Source organism: Lontra canadensis, unplaced genomic scaffold (genome assembly GCF_010015895.1).
Source record: "Lontra canadensis isolate GAN:19392208 unplaced genomic scaffold, GSC_riverotter_1.0 scaffold4, whole genome shotgun sequence".
Classification (NCBI taxonomy): domain Eukaryota; kingdom Metazoa; phylum Chordata; class Mammalia; order Carnivora; family Mustelidae; genus Lontra; species Lontra canadensis.
The window spans coordinates 8,279,477-8,286,656 of NW_022630998.1; the positions used below are offsets into that span (position 1 = coordinate 8,279,477).

Here is a 7,180-nt window from a genome sequence, read left to right on the forward strand (position 1 = left end):
CTGGGAGTCCTGAGCCTTGTGCTGGGCTCCCTGCTCAGCAGGACATCTGCTCTCCCTCTCCCTCTGCTGTTCCCCCTACTTAGTCTGTCTCTCTCCCCCACTCCTTGCTCTGTCTTAAAAATAAATAAATAAAACCATTTGTCCCACTACAGAAATGCTTTTCTGCAAGCAAAATAGTTTATACTGGAAAACGTCAATATTTCTAGAATAATCCATACTATTTTATCTACAATAAAGACCATGGAGTTATTGCTCATGTGTTTTGAAATGCTCATTATCAGTTATTTTGATTTTTAAATGAAAACTCTTCATTATTGGTTACATAAAATTAATATAGCAATCTTTTCTTCTGTAGCATTACAAGACGCACAAATGAAGGGCATTCATTTCAGGAAATGTAGAAGTAACTTGGGTCTGAACGCGAGTACTATAAACTGTGTCTCGAGGATTATCAACTACTAATAATAGTTATACATGTTCTTAAATAACTTGCTTTCCTTGAGACATCAGAGAAGATTCAAATTTATCCCCATAATGATATCACTCTTAGTCATTTGCATTCTGATATGCTTTGTTGTATGGGGGTTGGGTGAGATGGAATTACAGATAGCATGCTAGGAAACTGCACATTAGAATACGTCATGCATGTAAATATCTTGTCCTTGAGTTGGAAAAAATTGAGAGTCACTGACTTAGATACAAAATTTTGTTTTATTGCCAGAAAAGATATAAAAACTATGTGGTCCAACTCCTAACTCTTTATTCAGCTCAGTGCTTATTTCATGACACCCTGGTCTATGCATTTAAATTACAAGTGGGTGTTTTTTAGGAGTTAGAATCCTATACTTATAGAATACACATTTTGAAATGGGGATATATATATAAAGTCCCCTAAAGAATAATCATACACATTAGTAGTAGCAGGAAAAGACTCACATTAAGAGTTTTAAGTACTATTACCCCAAAAATAAAGCTTAAGTTTTATACAGGTTAAGTAAATGCAGTTTAAGGAAAGAAGAAATACTAGTTAAAGATTTAAGAAAGTGACATTTAGCTTTTCTGTACCACTTTTAAGAAAATATTTGTGGTTAAAATGAAAGGAATTTTGGGAATCCATCCACCAACAGATGATAATCTAAGGTGAAAGAAAAATAATTCAGGAATTCAGACAAACTAGACATATTTTGAGGTAAAAAGCATTTAAAGTTAATTTCCAATTACCCCTACTGAGACATGGCAATTGAAGAACTATAAAAGAACAGCTAATAGGAGATAATACTAATTATTTCCTTTGTATACATACAAATGTCATTTGAGGGGCGCCTGGGTGGCTCAGTGGTTAAAGCCTCTGCCTTCGGCTCGGGTCATGATCCCAGGGTCCTGGGATCGAGTCCCACATCGGGCTCTCTGCTCAGCAGGGAGCCTGCCTCCTCCTCCTGTCTCTCTCTGCCTGCCTCTCTGCCTACTTGTGATCTGTCAAATAAATTAAAAAAAAAAAAATCTTAAAAAAAAAAAAATGTCATTTGATTTACTTAATGTAGATTACTAAACATCCAAAGTCTAAAGTTTGGGGACTTTTAGGATGGTAGAATAAAACACAGAAATACTAGGAGAGATAAAATTAAAGCTACCATGTAGGGAAATTAATATGAAAGTTGAGAACTTCCTAAATTCAGATATTTTACCTAGATTGTCTCATTCTTCATGACAACCTGGTGAGGCAATCTTACCATCTTCATTTTACAGATGAGGGAACTATGATTTAAAGAGATGACATAACTTGCCCAAGATCCCACAAAAGGAAATTCTGATTTGTGACTGAAACCCAGATTAGTTTAGCTCCAAAAGAAATGAATCTTCTTTCACTACACCCTGCAACCTGGCAAAAAACACCTACATTAAAAATATTCGTATTTTAATTAAAACCTTCAAAAGGAGGAAATGATATCAAGCTTATAATAAGTGAGGATATATAGACTAAATATTAGTCATTGTTTGATAAGTATATATAAGTATTTAAGAAATAATTCCAAGTCATCCATGACAATTTTATAAATTTTATAGTCTTATAAAATTTATAAAATAAATTTTATAAAGCTAAATATTTAATATGCTCCCAAATGGAGAAATCTGAAAATTTTTACAGAAATGCACTAAGTAAACTTCATCTGACCTAGATATTTTGAACACAAAGAAAAAACTTGAGAGGTCCCATATTTTGTCAGCCATACAGCAGTTTCACATGGGGAACTATGATTATATTTATAAACTAAGAAAAAGTGGGAAATTGCTTGTCTAATTTCTCTTGTTCTGACTCTAATCTGTCCTCTATTTATTGTTTTCCATTTTTCCTTCAGATCTTGGAGCCCTCTTCTTCTTTTTTTTTTTAAATTTAATTTTATTTTTTTCAGTGTTCCAAAATTCATTTTTTACGCACCACACCCAGTGTGGAACCCTCTTTTATATTAGGGTACCCAAGTTTCAAGTTCTGGAACTGCAAGTTTAGGTGCAGGTGCAGATATACTGTAATAAAGACCATAGTACTGCAATGATAGGTGGAGTGTTACAGAAGAAACAAAAGTTTCAGTAATTTCCCAAAGTATTAACTATCATGGAATTATTGGTGACTTCTTCTCTATACTCTTTTGTTGTTGTTATTGGGTTTTTTTTTTTAAGATTTTATTTATTTATTTGTCAGAGAGATAGAGAGAGTACAGGCAGGCAGAGTGGCAGGTAGAAGCAGAGGGGAAAGCAGGCTCCCTGCGGAGCAAGTAGCCCGATGCGGGACTCGATCCCAGGACCCTGAGATCATGACCCGAGCCGAAGGCAGCCGCTTAACCTATGAGCCACCCAGGCATCCCCTGTTGTTATTGTTTTAATGTAACTTCTATACCCAACATGGGGCTTGAACTCATAACCTTGAGATGAAAAGTTCCATGTTCTACTGACTGAGCCAGCCAGGCACCCCATCTTTATAGTCTATTTAGCTGATTTTAAAGCATTTAACTTTTTTTAAAAAAGATAAAAATAGTAAAGAAAGAAGAAAAGAGGGAGGGAGGGAGGTAAAAGAAAAAAAAAAACTGGACCTTCAATTAAAAAATATTTAAACATCTTATTCTTTTTGAAGTTCCAAAACTATCACCTGCTTATTCTTTTTAATCTCTCAGGTAGTGTGGTAAATTAACCATACATAACCATACATGCCAAAGTCAAATGAGATATGGAGAAAAAGTATCAAGACAATCTAAGATCTATAGATTCTGAGACATAGCTCTTAATTTCAATATTTAAGAAATTAGTCATATAAATGAGCTAAAGATGAAAAACATTTAGGGTATACTAAAACTAAAAAGCAGGATTCAAATAATGCAGAAATTTCCTAAGTATGGAAAAATTACAAATATACATATACATCAACTTATATTCATTTATTATTCTTTCATTATAAAGTTCTGTGTTAAAACATTCTTCTAGAAACACCATGAAACAACACCCAAGATAGTTTTGAGTCCTATCAAAATACTGACTTAAATGTTTCTAGATAATTACTTCATTGTCCATGAAATAGTTCTACTAAAAAAAGTTCCCACTAAAGTTCTACTTTGCTTTTTAGTCCTACTAAAAAAAAGTTTATTACTGACACACTGAGTAATCGATAAACACTAATAATCAAAACACTGAATAATCCAAAAAGACAGTCCTTTAGACCTGTCCTCAGAGGAAGATGCTCATTCAAAAGTCAAGTACAAAACTATCATTTATTACTATAGGAGTCCAATTTTAAAACAAGCTCTTATTTATATAACAAGTTTATTTGATTTCTTTTTTTTTTTTCTTATTATCAAAATGCAACTTACTCATCTGGGCCCTGATGTACAAACATGACTTCTTACTCACTCACGAGATTGCTTTGTAAGTCTCATGGAAATTAAATCACTATAGTTTTTATAAACACTATTTCCATCGCAAGCCGAAATTAAGCTCCTTACAATATTATGGTATGTTATATATTTATGCAGTTTTCAAATTTGATCATTTCAGGTCCCCTTTTCCTTAGTATTTACTATATGTATTGGCTATCTGGGAACTGTTATTGCTGTGTAGGTGGTTGGGTAGTTACTGCACAATTCAAACTTACCTCATTGTTTGAAAATTTTCATAGTAAAATAAAAAAGAAAATTAAATGGCAGCTTGAAAGTTCACAGGCCAGAGTTATAACAATGTAATAGTTGAAGATGAAATGAAAGTGATTTGTCTACCAAAAGTGTGAGCTATTACTTCCAAACTACTGACATCAACCTTTAAGGTAGTGCAGAAGCTGCATTAACTAGACCCTAAATAATTTACCTGGTATATATCTAATGCTGCCTACCATCAGTGCAGAAAAGAAACAGATCTTGACCAAAAGCCTTTCAGGGAAAAAACAGGGGAAAGGTTTCCAAGTATGCCTACCTATTCTCTTAATATATTCTCAGTACCTTTGGAAGTATAGTTCTCTTGGTTCAAGAGTACTAGCAAAAATGATTCCTGGATTACCAAAAATTACATTCAGTCTTCCTTTGCATTCTGACAAATGAGTGCTTCTTGAATATTTCTTTCTAAGGATTATAAAGGTATACCAAGACTACCACACTACATTCGTGAAATAATTACATTTTGCAAGGTTTTTTCAAATCCTATTCCCATTCCATAGGTTAAAGTGTTAATCACTAAAATAGTTTTGGCTTTTTATTAATTTTTCTGTAAAACACTTTAATACATAGTGCCTTCACTGGGGATATTGTTCTATTATCTTAAAATACCTGGGAAAGAGGAAAATGGTACTACTGCCCCTTTAGAACAGTTTATGTCAAAGTGACAGTGAGACCACTAAGAATACGCGCAGCTACTTACGAATTAAGAAAAGAAAGAAAGATAAAGCCCTTTTTCTTTTCACCGTTAAGAAGAAAGACAATGAAAGGCTACCAGCCTTAATAAATTATTAAATTTGGGACTGCACAGCACTAAAAATCAAGATCACAAACGTACAAAGTAAAAAACTACAACCTCACAGTTAATTTGTGCACGACGTATCCGGCCCGGCTCTACCAACCGCAATTAGCGTTTCAGAAAGTTGATAGTAAGAAGACAGAGGCAGAAAACTAAGTCTCCAAACACCTCCTCAACCCTAAATGGCAATGAGATTACAGAGCAGAAATTGCCCGTCTGCATGAGCTTCACACTTAATAGTTTTTCTCTTGACTATGTCTTGGGGGTCACCTATGGCCAGGACAGGAGCAGGGATTGAAGGTGGGGGACAAAAGCGGGAGGCCGGGAAGCTGATGCTTGGGAGATGGGCTGAGGACGGGCTCCGCGCGTCAAGGAAGACTTCAGGGCCCCAGAGGTAGGATGGCATTGAGGGAACACCTAGGGGTTGGGGATTAGCCACCCCAGCTGGAGGACCACGCCAGGAGAGAAGCACTAGAGGAGAAGGAGGTGAGGGCGTGATGGGTGGTGCCCACAGCAGCGCTTACTCCGCCCCACACCCCGCAGCCCACCGACCCGGCGACGGGGCGGGGCTGCTGCGCTCGCCTCAGCCCTTTCGCGCGGGCACCCACCCCCTCAGCCTCCAGTCCCGGGTTTGGTGGGAGGGGCCGGCCTCGCCGGACCGGGTCTACAGCCCGGCCTGAACCCCAACCAGGAATGCTCCGCCGCGGGTGGAGGACGGGCGGGAGACCCTGCAGCCTGGGGCGGGAGTGGGGGGTGGCCGAGGGCGGAGGAAGAGCCTTCGGCGCAGCCGCCGCAGCCAAGGCTGAGTCCCAGGCGCCCCCCTGCGGGCAGGGAGTGTTGCCCCCGTTCTCCGCTTGTCTGCCCTCCACTTCCCCCACCTCCCTCGGCGTTGCCCCAGGCAACAGCGCCAGCCGCGGGCGGCGCGAAACTCACCTACCTAGAACCTGACAAGCAGGAGCCCCTCAGAACCGGGAGCCAGTCGCCACCCCGCGTCACGGGGGCTACCACAGCCAATGGGCGCCGCTGTCACGAGCCTCTGCGGCCAATCAAACTGCACTCCGGTCTTCGGGCACCCTCGAGGCCCCAGCCAATGGGCACCAGCTGGAGGCGGGAGCTGCCGCCCGGCCCCCAACCCCCTCCTCCCCCACCTCCCAGGAGGCGGGGCGCGGCCGATTGGCCCTGGACCCGGAGGGGTGGGATTCGGGCTCCAGGCCAGGTGGGCGCGCGCGGACCTGGGGCTGCGGGCGCGGCGATGGGGAGGCGTGGGCGTCTGGCTGCCGCCCTCTGGGTCCGCTACCCGGCTCGGGTGGGGTCTCGAGGTCCTCCTGTTCGTACTGCCCTCCTGGTCCCTGTGACCCGCTCCTCTCTACCCGGAGTCCAGGGCTGCGGGGGTGGGAGTGAGGGCGGGATGGGGCGGGAGGCGGACGGCGGCGTCACAGGAAACTTTGGGAGGCTCGCCTGGCCGCGACCGGGAAGTGGCCGGGCCAGGGGCTGATAAGCTGGGGCCGCCTGGAAGGGACTACCCCGCGGGTCGGCAGCCGGAAAGGAATTCGGAGGGTGGGGGCGGAGGCGTGATTAAAATGTTAAGTGTGCCCGCGGGGTGCTGGGCGAGCCCGGGAGCTGAATCGCAAAGAAAGGAAGCTGCTTTGGGGCCGCGGACCCCACACCCCTGAATACGCACTTTTCACGCTCAGTATCATTGACCTTTTACTGTACATTGATACTTTTACAATGGTTTTCGGCTAAGGCAGGAACTGTGTCTTTCTCATTCCTGTAATTCCCAGTGCCTCAGACTGTCTTTTAAAAAAGAGGGTTAGACACTCAATGCTGGAATTGGGATGGATGCTGTTAAACCTAAAGCAGGTCCTACGAGTGGTCCCATGTAATAATAAGCCCTTACCTCTTCCAGAGTCTAGAATGCGCGAAGAACCCAAATTGGTTTGCTCTGCCAGTGGGGATTGTTTCAGAAGCGTCCTTCACCAAAAGAATTTGGTGGAAAATGAGTAATGTGAGCTAAACAAAGATAACTAGGTGATCTGTAACAGTATGATAGGTGTTATTAGTCACTAATGGAGGGTGTGTTCCTGCAGTCGACTTTTTTAAGGCATTGTATCCTGTACATTGGTTGAACCACATTCTTTGCCTGGGGCAAATTAACGTCAACTTCCATCTCCACCCTCCCCCTCTAAAA

At 41.7% G+C, this 7,180-nt stretch overlaps 1 protein-coding gene across 4 annotated transcripts in view; it reads right to left on the reverse strand.

Moving 5' to 3' along the window:
• The window catches only part of FER (FER tyrosine kinase), a 465,098-nt gene extending 458,949 nt beyond the window's left edge, over positions 1-6,149 (reverse strand). Inside the window, exon 1 of one of the 4 annotated variants that reach the window (XM_032845246.1) lies at positions 5,927-6,129. The gene's annotated coding sequence lies outside the window, so the exon portion shown is untranslated. Of the gene's footprint in view, positions 1-5,926 lie in introns of all 4 variants that reach the window. The other 3 variants (XM_032845225.1, XM_032845234.1, XM_032845243.1) reach the window with 3 other exon arrangements.
• Between the last annotated feature and the right edge of the window lie 1,031 nt (positions 6,150-7,180).